This window comes from Triturus cristatus, chromosome 3_2 (genome assembly GCF_964204655.1).
Source record: "Triturus cristatus chromosome 3_2, aTriCri1.1, whole genome shotgun sequence".
NCBI lineage: Eukaryota > Metazoa > Chordata > Amphibia > Caudata > Salamandridae > Triturus > Triturus cristatus.
In genome coordinates, this window is record NC_140584.1 from 695,849,057 (window position 1) to 695,864,661 (window position 15,605).

The 15,605-nt window shown below is 41.4% G+C and overlaps 1 protein-coding gene across 1 annotated transcript in view; it reads left to right on the forward strand.

Annotated features, from left to right (window-relative positions):
• The window catches only part of PGAP1 (post-GPI attachment to proteins inositol deacylase 1), a 760,293-nt gene that overhangs the window by 330,322 nt on the left and 414,366 nt on the right, over positions 1–15,605 (forward strand). The window lies entirely within an intron of this gene.

The window sequence follows — 15,605 nt, forward strand, 5'->3', positions numbered from 1 at the left end:
GGTGCAGGGCCTTTAAATACACCTCCTGGCATGTGCGCTGGCGGCTCACTGGCCGCAAGTGCTGCCGGGAATTGGAGTTCTCTGCCCCCGGTGCCGGTAAGACGTCCCCCTCTCTTCCCTTAATCTTTCCAAGAGAGGTTCCTGCCTCTACTTGCATGTTTATAGTGTACTACAGTCTTCCAAAATCTAAAACATGCTCACTCTGCTGTTGTAAGCTCTAGCCATACCCAGAGTGTTGGAGCTGAATAGATGCCATTCCCATACACTCACCCAGGTACTCAACCTCCTTTGTGTATTTGCTCTGTTTATTTGGGCAGGTGGCTGTCTTGGTTTTCTCCGGATTTTCTGCCCCGCCCTATGGCATTGTCAGACACACAAATTGCTAGCATGTTTCTTACTGGAATAAAAGGGTTTGCTTTTGAAGTATGATATCCGTATGATATGCTATACTAAACTGCATTCATGTGTACTTTACCCTCAACTCCAGTCTTAAGGCTTTCAGATTGGTTGCTTCTTCTCAGATGAATTCGATACCAATGCTAGATCAAGTGAACATCTTCATGATGATGTAATTCATGGTTCATCCTGAGAAATGTTTTTAGATTGATAATATTACAAAATAATTTTCTTTAAACAATGTTCAGTACAATATATACTGGATTGTGCTTCAAATGCAAACACATAAATATCCTCTCTCTCTCTCTCTCTCTCTCTCTCTCTCTCTCTCTCTCTCTCTCTCTCTCTATATATATATATATATATATATATATATATATATATATATATATATATATATATATATATATATATATTCACTGAAAAAACCATAGGTTTCAGGGGCGTTATAGTTAGCTGGACTTTTCACTCGTACAAAACCATTGAAATTCCCCCGTTATAGTTAGTTCAGCTAACTATAACTTGCGTGCCCGCAATGCACTGCTGATGACGTATTACATCACTCTTGACATGGTCAGGTACATCACTCATGACATCACTGATGACATCTCAAATGACATCACTGATGACATCATCCAGTGAATGTGTGCTTTTCTGAAAATTACATATGTTTTACATATGTATATCTCAAGGTCGATGGAAGAATAAATGGGTCTATAAGTGTCTAAATGGATGATTTGTTTTTTGGAAAATCGATTGTATAACTGACTGATTAAGTGTATCTTAGTGAATACATGGCTTAGTGAGTAATGTTTAAATATGTAAATATCTGTATCAGTCTCTCACTTTGTGTATAAGTGGCTGCATGGGTTGGTGAGTAGCTACATGAGTATCTAGGTTTTGTACAAGTGAAAAGTCCAGCTAACTATAACACCCCTGAAACCTATGGTTTTTTCAGTGAATTTCTGAGGTTTTTTAAATGCTAATTCCTAACTATAACGTGCCTGAAACCTATGGTTTTTTCTGTGAATTTCAAAGGTTTTTTAAATGCTAATTTCTAGCTATGCCTACAGAGATAGGACATGGTGAAGAAAGAAGGAAAACACACAGAAAGAAAATGAAATGCAGAAAGAAGCAACAGAAGTCCTCAAAGACGAAGAAAAGTGCAGGAAGAAGGATAACGTGCAGAAAGAACAAAAAGAAGAGCAGAAAGAAGCCTTGTTGCAAAATCATCCTGTACCCTCAACTTTTTCAGACGGATACTGGTGGTAACTGAGTCTGACTAACCAGTCCTAGAGCCAGTGCTAAAAGACACTTAGAATACAGTGAAAACACCTACATACACTAGGGAACATTATGCGTTGGGGTCCCCCTGTGATTAGCATGACCTCCTCTGTAAGCCCCTAGTATATAATAGGGCAGGGGGATTAAAACTACCTCTTAAAACAGGCCACAGGGCCTTTTTGCACACGTTAACTCAGGCCCCGTCCCCTCCCTTCACCACTGTGTAAACACGCCCTGTGGCCGTTTTTAGTTGGGAGATTAAGTTCATTTGAATCCTGAGGGTTCCTAGGGGCAAAATAGCCCACTATGGAAGGCCAGTAAGCGCAATTGCAGAGAGGTGTAAAAAGGGGCACGGCCTGCACCACCTCTCTGCAACGCAGAGCAGTGGCGCTTACTGGAAGCACCTGGTGGGCTAGTTGGCCCCCAGGGTCCCTCAGGATTGAAAGGGAATTATTTCCCCAACTTAAAACGCGCCACAGGGCGTGTTTGCACACGTCACCTCAGGCCCTGTCCCTCCCTTCCCCACTGTGTAAACACGCCCTGTGGCCGTTTTTTAAGTTGGGAGATTAAGTCCCCTTGAATCCTGAGGGTCCCTAGGGGCAAAATAGCCCACTAGGTACGTCCAGTAAGCGCCATTGCAGAGAGGTGTAAAATGTGGCACAGCCTGCACCACCTCACTGCAACGTAGCTCAGTGGCGCTTACTGGAAGCACCTGGTGGGCTAGTTAGCCCCCAGGGGCCCTCAGGATTGAAGGGGAATTATTTCCCCAACTTAAAACGCCCCATAGGGCGTGTTTGCACACGTCACCTCAGGCCCCGTCCCCTCCCTTCACCACTGTGTAAACGCGCCCTGTGGCCGTTCTAAGTTGAGAGATTAAGTCCCCTTAAATCCTAAGGGTCCCTAGGGTCAAACTAGCCCACTAGGTACCTCCAGTAAGCGCCACAGAGCTGCGTTGCATAGAGGTGTAAAAAGGGGCATGGCCTCAGAACACCTGTCTGCAACGCAGCTCCCTGGCGCATACTGGAGATATCTGGTGGGCTAGTTGGCCCTCAGGGACCCTGAAGGGGAATTAATTCCCCAACTTACAAATGGCCAGGGGGCGCGTTTGCAGAGTGCTGCAAGGAGGGGGCGTGGCCTCTGGCACGATGACGGTCTTTTATTTATTTTATTTTTTTAAGAAGGAGGGCTGTGTGGCCCCCCCTTCTTTTTCTAAATTATTGGCCCTGGGGACCCCATCCCCCAGGGCCTGCACCCTAATTTTTTTTGTTGAAAAAAATTAATTTGGCCCTCCCAAGGCCTTAATCGCCCCGGGGACCCCAACCCCGTCATGGCCTTTTTTAAAAATGTTATTCTTTATTCTTTAGGAGGGGGGCTGTGTTGCCCCCCTCCTCAGGCAACTTATGGCCCCAGGGACCCCATCCCCCGGGGCCGGCCTTTGTTTTTTATTATTTTAAAAATATATATATTTATAGAAACACCTAGGACAGGCTGGACAAACCGTATGTACCTATGACGATTTGAGTGATATTCATTAACCTCTTCTGTGCCCATGACAAGATAGTCTCGTCATGGAGCACGGTCGCGCTGTGCCCATGACGAGACTATCTCGTCATGAAACCCACCCGCGTGGGAAATGCCCGGCACAGGAGGGGGAAAGGGTGTGGCACCGAAGGGGTTAAAAGGTGACTATGTATACAATGAATCCACGTGGAATGTAATTACACCGCTAGTGAAGCTCTGACGTGTCTGACGCCCTACCGTGCCTAATCCCGGCACCCCCGCCGGTGGGTACTCTCCAAGTAGACACCCTTGTCGTTTATTTATACAAACATGGGTAGCTATTGACGGGCACATTTAATACACACGCACACCAAGCCATTCAAAGGGGATTCGACAAAAATTCGACCAAACTATGCAAGAAATCCCCCTCACGGTTAATAAAACACACATCCACCGCCGAATGTGTAATTCTTTTTATTTCACTCTCTGGAAAGGAGACGAACCTCACTTGAGAGTCACAGCATGCTCCTGGCTGAGCCCAATGCTGTGTTACACCCACCAGTGTCCGCCGAGTGCCACACACCTCTGTGTTGTATTCCACCAGCTAGTGCGTATGCTATGACACTCTCTAGCCCATGTGCACTGTAACACCACCCCGTGACTATGTCATGCCACACTTAACTTCGCACGGGTTATATTGCCCCATCTAACGTGCCTTCCTCGATGCCTATGTTATAACGCACAGCGCTATGCCATACATATTACAATATGGGATCCATATCTTTATCACAGTGCATATGCAATGTTACACTCCCCAGCACATATTTTATATTACAACTTTAGAGACTAGTTAGGTTACACAACACTGCCCTGTGCATATTACACTCCAAGGCGCAGAACGCATAGCACGCGCTAGTGCCTGTGCTATCTCGCGCTCTCCAATTAATCTGTTATTGCGCACAATGTATTGCATATTATATTTCATGCCCCGGTTCATCTTGTATCACACTTTTTGGTGCATAGTTTATACCATATACTATATCTAGTTTTCATTTTCAATCATGCTCTCAGGACTATATTCTATATAACACTGCGTCCACTTACCCTTTTCACGGGCATTACATTTTGCGATGGGGGGTGGAGGGTCAGGGTGTGTTTCTCCCAAGTGAGCCCAGAGTCACAGTCACAAACGTCCTCTTCTTCCTGAATAAAAGTGAGATTTTGCTGCATACTTGTTCATATTTTAAGTAGTTTGCACAGGCACACATTTTAAAAACTATAAAGTTCCAAATACCCACCTTCTCTGAACAGTTAGCTTGCTGCCCCATCCACCTCCTCCCTATCCTCTGTTGTCTGAATCCATGGACTAGCCTCCTCCCTCCTGCCATGCATGGTCTGATGTGCTGCCACTGCCCTCCATTTAGCATGATGAACCATTCCACTCCTCCTGCCCTCCATTGCCCAATTCTGTGGCCCATCATTGACCTCCTGCTTAGCCTCTGTGCTTAGCTTGTTGCCCCTATTCTCCTTCCCCCTGCCCTCCGATGTCTTTGTGCATGCCCCTGCTCCATCCTTTTTGCGCACCATGTTCCATGGACCTGCCACTCCTATCTACTCTGAGTGTTCTGTTGAGCTGCCACTCCCCTCCCACCTGCCTAGCATTGTCAGATGACTGCAACCTCTCTCTGCCACCTCCACCCTGCCTGTCCACATGCCATGCCCCTATCCCCTTCCTTCTGGCCTCCATGGTCCATTTTACTGCCACACCCTTCTGCCCTCCCTGGTCTGTTGTGCTGCAACTGCTCCTCCTGCCTGCCCCGCGCGGTCTGTTGTGATGCCCCTTCCCCTGAACTCTCTTGTCTGTGCCCAGGTCCTGACCCTCCCTTCTATCCTCCATGGTCCTTTGTGCATGCCCCTGCACCCTCCTTCTTGCTCATCATAGCCATTGTGCTGCCACTAACCCTCCTGCTTGCCATGCATGGCCTTCTGTGCTGCCATGGCCCTCCCACCTTCCCTGTGTGGTCAGCTAGCTGCCCCTGACCCCCTCCCACCTTCCCTCCATGGTCTGTGTGTATGCCATCATAGTCTCATTGTTGCTCTCCATGGTGTGTCTTGTTTCTAGTGCCCATCCTGCCTGACCTCCATGGCCATCTTGCTGCTCCTGCCCTGCCCCCAGCCCTCTGTTTCCATGTGCAGACCCCTATTCCCTCCCTCCTGGCTTGTCTGTTCCATTGTAATGCCCCTGATCTGTCCCTCCTGCCCTTTATGGTCTGTTATGCTGCAGCTTTCTCTCATGTCTGTCCATTAGGGTCAGCTAGCTACCATTGCCTCTTTCCCCTCTGTTCTCTGTTGTCCATGTGCATGGTCCTGTCCCCTCCCTATTGCTTTCTATGGATTGTTGTGCTGCACTCCCGCCCCGCATGCCCTGTGTGGTGTTTTGTGCTGCTGCAAACCCTGATGCCTGCCCTTTAGGGTCAGTTTGGTGCACCTCTCCATGTCCCTCCTGTCCTCTGTTATCTGAGTCCATGTCCCTACCCCAATTCCTCCTGCCTACCATGATCAAATGTACCATACTTGCGAACATTTTGAACTTGGTAAGAGGAAGATTTTGAAAAAAAACTGGGGTATTGATTTTCCCCTTTGAGTTACATTGAAAAAGAGGAGATTGTAGACAGGAGACAGATTAAATAAAGGCCATTTGAGCTTAAAAACATTGGACGTTTCCTGGCTGAAACGGGTCTGTTGGCATGTATGGTTGTACTACCACTGCCCACAATGGTCTATTATATTGCCACAGCCTCTCTTGCCAGTCCTGTATTGTTGCTTTGTTGTCCCTGCCCCCCTTTCCACTGCCCTCCATAGTCTGTTGTGCTGCCACTGCCTTTCCTGCCTGCCCAGTGTGGTCAAATTGTTGCCTCTGCACTCTCCTACCTGCCTTCAATTTTCAGAGTCCGTGCCCCTGACCTCTGCCTCTCAACAGTATCCCAATGAACAACTAGATTGCTAACATTCTATATTTATTACAAAAGTGTGGAACGCCTGACGTCATCTTGTTGTAATCAAAACTGTAATACCTAGAGCATTTCCTTTAGAAATTACATATATGAGAGGGTCTTATTTGCATCAAAATTATGGTTAGTGCTCTAAAAAACTAAAATGAGGACATAGTTTCTGAGTTTTCAAATAGCGACAAAGAACTTTTAAATTATTTGTAATCTTTATTTTTTTTATTCAGTTGACCACTTGATTAAATGTTGCACCTAGGGGAGAGGATGTGGTGTTACTTCCAGAGCTGCAGACTTTGCAACTGGGGAACCAGGTTGGAGTTTCTGCTTCAACTCAACATTCTGTGATTCTGGTCAAATCACTTAATCTCCCCATGTCTACAACCAAAATGAATTTGATCTTGTGTGATGTAACCAATGCTCATGTAAAGCACTTCAATACCTGAGAAGTCTGCACTATATAAAACTGCAAATACACAACAAATAAGTGTTTTGCACACTTCTGTCATTGGGCTACATGTGGGCTACATATGGGTGATATTTGTGCTGCATTTGGGGAGATTTATTTGTTATGAAGTTTCCTAATTTCCTCATTTACTGCAGTCTCCTCAGTAGGAAATGCTTTCAGTTTTTTACTTTGATTCCAACAAGAAGGTATTCAGATATGTCACACATTTGCCATAAATTCTAAATGTTAGCACTCTAGTTGCTCATTAGATCACTGTAGTAAAGCTACTGCTCACCACGGAAGTCTGCTGCTGGTATTAAAAGTGCATGTTTCAGTCTGCATATCAGAATTTTTTAATGAAATAGAAGAGGATTTGAGAAGTCACTCAAAATGTGCCCTAATTTTTCTTTCTTCAGCACTAATCATAATTTCTATGGCACAAAGAACCCCCTCATTGTGTTCCTTTTTAAATTAAATGTTTTAAGTGTTACCAGTTTATTCCAATCAAGATGGCTTCAGGTGTGCCATACTTTTGTCATAAGTAAGACTGTTAGCGCTCTAGTTGTTCGTTAGAACACTCTGGGACATTCTGTCATTGGGCTATACTTGGGCTACATCTGGGTGATATTTGGGCTACATTTGGGCTCTTTTATCTCTGGTGGCCATTTTGGGAGACTTATTTGTTATGAAGTTGCCTAATTTCCTCGTTTACTACAGTCTTCTCAGTAGGAAATACTTTCAGTTTTTTACTTTGATTCCATCAAGAAGGCATTCAGATGTCACACATTTGCCATAAATTCAGAATGTTTGCACTCTAGTTGCTTATTAGATCACTGTAGTAAAGCTACTGCTCACCAGGGAAGTCTGCTGCTGGTATTGAAAGTGCATGTTTCAGTCTGCATGTCAGAATTTTTCTATGAAATGAAGAGGATTTGAGAAGTCACTCAAAATGTGCCCTAATTTTTCTTTCTGCAGCACTAATCATACTTTCTATGGCAAAATGAAACCCCTCATTGTGTTCCTTTTTAAATTAAATATTTTAAGAGTTACCACTTTATTCCATTCAAGATGGCTTCAGGTGTGCAATACGTTTGTCATAAGTATTACTGTTAGTGCTCTAGTTGTTCTTTAGAACACTCTGGGAAGCTGCAGTAGAACACAAAGGAATCAACTGATAATCTCTGCCCTTGTTGGATGTACATGTTTTACTGAGAATGTCAGACTTCATTCTTGTAGGAGAGTAGGGTCTGCTTCCTATGGTCACCCCTACTTTTTGCTTTTGCTTCACTGGTTTTCGACTTAGATGTGGCTGTGGGCCTGCTAATCAGACCCACAGCCCAGCTGTTCTCTCTCTAAATTCACACTATGTACTTTAGGTACATAACCCAATTGGTAAGGATAACCCTATAGGGCCCTGTACAGTGTACCTTAGGTACCCAGGGCATGGGTTTACCCTAGGCCTACCAGGGGCTGCAGCATGTTTTATGCCACCCCTGGCTGGCCTCCCATCATGACACAACTGGCTGATCACTCAGCTGGGGCAAGGTCATGCAATCACCCTTTGCTTCGGTATAGTATTCCTATACCTGCCTTATATATAGACACATGGGTACCTTTCAGTCACTCCTATGGCAGGTCTTAACAATCCTGAAGGCAGAGTGCTTGGTAACATGTGAGATGGTGCTCTAGCATGAGCTGAGCCTGTCTGCAGCTTTCGCAACCATGTCCTTATAGCTGTTCTATGATATCGCCTACCATATACTCTTAAAGTGCCTTATAATCCTCGCGGTTATGGTAACTATGATTTGGCTTTATCAAAACATGTCGTGTAAGGTGTCTAACACTTTGGAATACTACCCCCACACCATTTCTGGCGATGAGGATAGTATTCCTCCCCTTCTAGAGGGAGAAGACATGTTGAAGACCTACTACCCGGTTAAAGTTAACCAGAGCCCCAGCATCACAAAATGGATGCTGCTGCCACAGACACAAGTCTGACCTCCTGCTGCTGGGAGTCCTTCCAGCGAGGGAGGTTGACTTTACAACCAATCACCATAAGGGTTGTTTGGACTGATACAGGGTGTACACTAGAACTAGTGACATCATATATCAGGCCAACTTCTCACAATTCTCACATGACTGAGAAAGATAATGTGAATTTACAGAAAATATTCTCTCAGTTTAGCTTATAGATCACTTTCCAAACCTCTGTGGGAAAAGCATGAGAAAATGGTTTTCTCTCAAACATGATTCATGATATCACAGAAAAAGGCTTTTTCACATGATAAAATCACCTTAGAACACATCACAATTCCTAAAATGAGTATGGTACCATCAACAAATGATTTATAATGTAACTAAAGTCTTAAAACCTTCTATTAACTGCAATGCTTTTTAATGAGGTGCTATCATGTATATTGGTCCCAAGATGGCTGCCAACACTTCTTGGATGAAGTGCTGACTGGCTGTCAGATCTCACGATGAGATGTGAAGTTAGGCTCCGCCCAGATATATATGTGATTTTGATCTTCTCAGGAACTACTGAACGGATTTACACCATTTAAGCAAAAGGCACAAGTTTGAACTGAGGACTACCTCTTTGCCAAATTTGGTGTAATTCCGTTCAGCAGTTCGGGCTGTAGCTGCGTCAACAGGTCCTATGGGAAAATGCATGGGGAAAACACGTTTTGGGACCCCCCTTTTTTCTCAGCCCCCGCTTGACGAATCACCGTGAAATTTTCAGGATAGGAGCGGACCGGAGCTGGCCTAAAGTTTGGAAAATTTCACGAAGATTCGTCAATCGGCGCCAATGTTATTTCAAATAGAATGTTGCGGATTTCCTATGGAAAATAGGTCCTAACTATAACTACCTACTGGCGACTGCCAGTAGGTAATATATATATATTAATTCCAGTCTCTCGTCTCACACACCTTTCTTTACTGTAGAACAAAAGACGATGCGGACCCAAATTCGTGGTGCTTTTTTATTTTGCTTTGTCCCTTGCACCAACCGCCATTACGTGTTTCGGCCTTCCAAAGGCCTTGATCACATGACGCGCGTCATCATTCTTAGCTGTTATTTAAAGTGACAGTGCATACAACTCGTGACTATGTTACTAATAGACATAGAAGAGTACTTAAAAGCAGCAGAACATTAAAATGCAAGTAATGGTTAAAGCATGTAAATGTAAAATACAATTACAGACATGTTGATATAATATCATAGAAAAATGCATCCATAAAAATAAATATTTAAATATTTAAATACTTGCAAAATTGCTAAAATATACCCATTAAAAGCAAATTTACAGCTAAGATGGTCCAATACACTTTAAAAAAGAAAAGAAGTTCATAAATATAAAATCTTCTTTTTTGATGGAAATAAAAATTATCCATAAGTGTAAAACCATCCAAATCTGTTGGCCAAGCTAGCTGCTAAGTCAATTACGCCCAAATAGGCCTTCCAAACCTTCAAGTCTATTAACCATAAAGTGCAAGTGCACTGACATAAAGTGCCACTGAATGTGCAAATGTGCAAAAAATACAATATAATAAACATATGATTAAAATACAGCAATTGCAGAGGCAGCGGCTAAACATTTTTTCATGTTTTCTTACAGATATGTTTGAATCCTACAACTTACATATTACAAACCGGTATAAAAATCTACACTAGAGTTAAGACCCTGAGGTGTCTTACAGTCTAACTCTAATATATACCTTGTTTCAAGTTGTCTAAGGAGAGCCTCTCGGTCTCCACCTCTTCTCAGAGGGGGGGACTGTGTCTACCACAAAATATTTCAAGACACTGACATCTTTGTCGTGGAACTCTCCATAATGCCTAGCAACGGGATAGGCCTGATCTCCATTGACTATTGCCCTCATGTGCTGGAGTATCCTTTTGTGTACCTGCAACTTAGTGCTACCTACGTAGCGCAGGCCACAAGGACACTCCAGCACATAAACTGCAAAGTCAGTTTTGCAAGCTAATTTCTTGTCAATGTGTACAGGCTCATTCTTGAAAGGTGTTATATTTTCAGTTCGATTAATCCCGTATTTACAGGCTTTGCACGTCGAGCACTTACGAAACCCCTTGCTGACATCTAACCAAGTACTGCTAGATCTCAACTCAGGGCTACTCTTAACTAACGTGTTGCTCATAGATCTGGCCTTCCTGGATGTAATACTGGGTGACCTGGTTAAATTGCTACCCAATATTGGATCATTTTTTACAAGTATTCAGTTTTTATTCACTATCTTTCGGATAGCCTTGTGCTGGTTGCTGTAAGTCAGGATAAGCCTTGATGGTTGTTCAGCTACTGCTGGCAACTCAGTAGCTTTTTGGGTTTTGCACATCAGAGCCTGCAATCTCTCCATTTTTCTGTTTTTTTCTATGGCTAGATGTATTTCACCAATAGAATAGCCCTAGCTAAGAATCACTTACAGCCCTCATGTTGCGCTTTTGCACACTCCGAGTCAGTGCTGCAAATTCTACGAATTCGCAGCATCTCCCCATATGGGATGCTACGGATTAAATATGCAGGGTGATGGCTGGTAGCATGTAATAATGTGTTGCCAGATGTAGGTTTCCTAAATAATCTAGTCTCAAGGTTATTATTGACAGCCATTATTTCAACGTCCAAAAAGAAAATGGATTCTCTGCTGAGATGCCCGGTAAAGTGTAGATTTAAACTGTCAAAATTGATCTGCTCCATAAAGTGGAGGGCACTCTCTTCGGTGGCCTTCCAAATTATGAACAGATCATCAATGTAACGATTTATATATATATATATATATATATATATATATATATATATATATATATATATATATATATATATATATTCACTGAAAAAACCATAGGTTTCACACACGTTATAGTTAGGATTTAGCATTTAAAAAACCTTGCAAATTCAGTGAAAAAACCATAGGTTTCACACACGTTATAGTTAGCGGACATTTCACTCATAAAAAACCATTGAAATTCCCCCGTTATAGTTAGTTAAGCTAACTATAACTCGCGCACCCGCAATCCACTGCTGATGACGTAACATATTACATCACTCATGACATGGTCAGTGACATCACTCATGACATCACTGATGACATCTCAAATGACATCACTGATGACATCATCCAGTGAATGTGTATTTTTCAGAAAATTAAATATGTTTTATATATGTATATCTCACGGACGATGGAAGAATAAATGGGTATATAAGTGTCTAAATGGATGAATTGTTTTTGAAAAATTGATTGTATAACTGACTGATTAAGTGTATCTTAGTGAATACATGGCTTAGTGAGTAATGTTTAAATATGTAAATATCTGTATCAGTCTCTCACTTTGTGTATAAGTGGCTGCATGGGTTGGTGAGCAGCTACATGGGTGTTTATATAGGATATTAGGTGGTTTTTTGAGTATCAGTCTGAGTGTCTGCATGGTTCGGTGGGGGGTATTACGTAGTGCATAGGTGCATGAATGAGTGACTCACTGTTTGCATGTGTTGAAGACAGCATGTGTGCAGGACTGTATGGTTGGATGAGTGTGTGTATGGGTGTGTTAGTGAGTGAATAACTGTCTCAATAGTGTCTTTATGAGTTACTAAATATGTTTTAAAGAAGTATATTTGACTATTGGTGTATATAAGTGAGTATGTGTGAGAGTGAGAGATTGAAAGAGTTCCTGTATGAATAATTATGTGTTTCTATAAGTGATTGTTTAAAAGACTAAGTATGTGTAAGTTTCTGTAGAAGTAAGTGTGGTGGTGTGTGTATAACTGTATATGCAAGTAAATGTATGTTTGATTCTTTATTAGCGTGAGTGACTATGTGTGTGAGTAACTATGGATGAGTGGCATTGTGTAACAGGATGTATAGGTGTATGAGTACATATGATGAGTGAATACATGTATGAGTGACTGTACAGGACTGTTGGTGAGTGAGTGGATGTGTATGTGGATCTTAGAATTACTGAAGAGGCTGTTGTGACTGGTATTGGTATGTCTATTTTTGTGAAAATTTCAGTCTGTATTTTTGAAAGTTTGTATCAAAGGTTATATTAGGGTGAGAGGAGGTCTACCACTCTGTCACAAGGATGATATCATCAGTGATGTCATTTGAGATGTCATCAGTGATGTCATGAGTGATGTCACTGACCATGTCATGAGTGATGTAATATGTTACGTCATCAGCAGTGGATTGCGGGTGCGCGAGTTATAGTTAGCTTAACTAACTATAACGGGGGAATTTCAATGGTTTTTTATGAGTGAAATGTCCGCTAACTATAACGTGTGTGAAACCTATGGTTTTTTCAGTGAATTTGCAAGGTTTTTTAAATGCTAATTCCTAACTATAACGTGTGTGAAACCCATGGTTTTTTCAGTGCATTTGTATGGTTTTTTAAATGCTAATTCTTACCTATAACATGTGTGATTCCCATGGTTTTTTCATTGTTTTTTTATGATTTTTTAAATAAAAAATCTTATTTTTTTTTGCAAGTTTTTTTTTTTTTAACTTTATATTCTCTTAATACACTATGCTTAATTTTAAATAAATTTGCAATATATTATTTTTTTTCAGTTTTTTTTTTTACTAAACAGGTAAGATATATTAGTATAACAGATTCTTTTTTTCCTTTTTTTTTTTTTTTTTTTATTTTTTTTTTTAAGTGCGCGTACGGTAAGCTTACGGTAAGCGTACGGTTTGCGTAATGTACGTAAAATTTCTACTCTTTTTGCGTATGGTTACGCAATTTACGTAGCCATGCGTACTGCGTATGGGGCGCGTAAGCGTGTACGCTACATGCGTACGTTACGCGGAAGTGTTGGGGAGGGCCTGTTATGCGCATGCGCGCGAGCGCGTGTCTTTTTTACGCGCATGCGTACTTTTACCGTAAGCGCACCGTAAGCGCTCCGTAAGCGTAACGTAAGCGTAACGTACGCGTACGGTGGGTCATGTGATCATGAAACAAAACTTTTGATTGGTTCAAAGTAGTTTCAGTTCTAGAACTCTCCTACACCACACCCATTCCCCTCATTTCTGCTTGTGATCCCTTAGGAGAAGGAGCTGAGTTGTCATTGGGATACGATGGCAGACCAGCACTCTTCAACTGAGAGTGAGGCTAGCAGCACCACCATCAGGCAGAGAAGGAGGAAACAGAAGAGCTCTTTTATATGGGAGTATTTTAGTTTTCCAGAGGGTGAGAAAAAAGTCAATGCTGCTTTGGTGACTTGTAAGCTGTGCCAGCGTGTACTTTCAAGAGGTAATCCTAACAAGAAGTATTCCTTCGGGAATCACACTTTGTTACGACACCTTCACGATGTACACCCTAGGACACATGCTCGACATACTGGAGGAAACCCTTCAGTAAGTCGACCAAGCACATCCACAGCAGCTCAGCCGAGTCCTTCTTCGGAAGCTCAGCAGAGCCCTTCATCTGTGGGGGCAGATTCACCTTTTTCTGATCCTCTGGAAACGAACCATCGGTTTGCGAGGGTTACAATGCGGTGTTCATTTTGCCATGGTCTAATTGTTCATAGGGAGACCAGTCTTCCCCTCATTAACAACAAAATAGACCAGCACATTTGTCCTACCAGCTAATGTTCCCATTCTTCCTTTCCTCTGTCCCTGCATGAACACAACGGCTCTTTTAAGAGCCAACCTTACCTCTCATCTTTTTTTTTTTTCTCTTAAAAACTTTTTTTTTTTTTTAAAACACTAAAAAACAATTACCACATTTCAAGATCCTTGAGGGATTAATAACTAAATACTGTAAATCTGTTTGAAGAGAAGTGGAAGAAAGAGACCATCCAATTTCTGACTTACCTGACCCACCCAACAATTTAATTTTTAAATAAAATTTAAATTAAAATTACTTGTAAAAATGGTCGTTTTTTTTCGAAAATTTTCTTTCTCAATCTGAAAAAAAAGAAAAAAGTATTAATATTTAATAAATACAGTACACGTATTTACATATTTTCCAAAAAACAATTTTTTGCCTTTTTTTTGCTGTTTTCAGAATATTTTGCATTTCACTATAAATCGTGAAAGCAATTGCATTCATCACTTAACAGCGGGCAAAAAAAAATTAACAATCTCAAAGATTGTTTTAAAAAAGCCCAGAATCTCTTCTCACTAAAACATAACATTATAGAAATGCAAAATATTCAAATAAAATTTCATCTAATAACAATAACTATTTCTTTAAAATACCGTCTGACAATTTTGTTACAGAAGCATAATCACAAAAATAATATATCTCAAATAACTCCACAATACATCTGGTTACCTTTCCTTTAGGCCAAATGGTAATTTGAAAAATCTTTTTTTTTGAAAATTCCAATGCTAATCCAATAAAATGGTAAAATTGTTTTGTACAGACCTTGCCAAGTCTCTCTAAAATTTAGGTTTCAGGAAGATTAGATAGGAATTTGCTAAATCAAAAGGCAAACGTTGCTTGAAAATCAATTGGGAATCATTACACAGTGTCCAGCCTTTTTCACATTTAAGATAAACTGTGTAATGTCCAGAAGTTACAGTAGGTCCTTCATGGAAAATTATTGCAACTGTTACAAAAGTTTTTCCTGAAATTGATAATTGCTGTCCTATAAACTTCTTTATTAAAGTATCCAATTTTGAACCATCAGCTTTACATCGTTGCATCATTAAAATTACATACTGTCCGTATTCCTTTAAAATTAACGTTGAAAACATGTCAGATTTACACTCACCGCATTCCATGCTATGATTAGCATCTTTAACTAATTTAGCAAAAGTGACTGTTTTACTGTCTGGCAATGTTAAATAAATAAACCTTTCAGAATCAACATTAGAGCCACATGTATTGAAACAGTTTTCACAACTATGTTCCCATTTATAAGAGACACCAAACATATTTTCAATTGGCACCCCTTCTTCTTCCAGTACCTGAAGAAAATACATCAAGAATTCCTGTGCGTCTTGCTGTACAT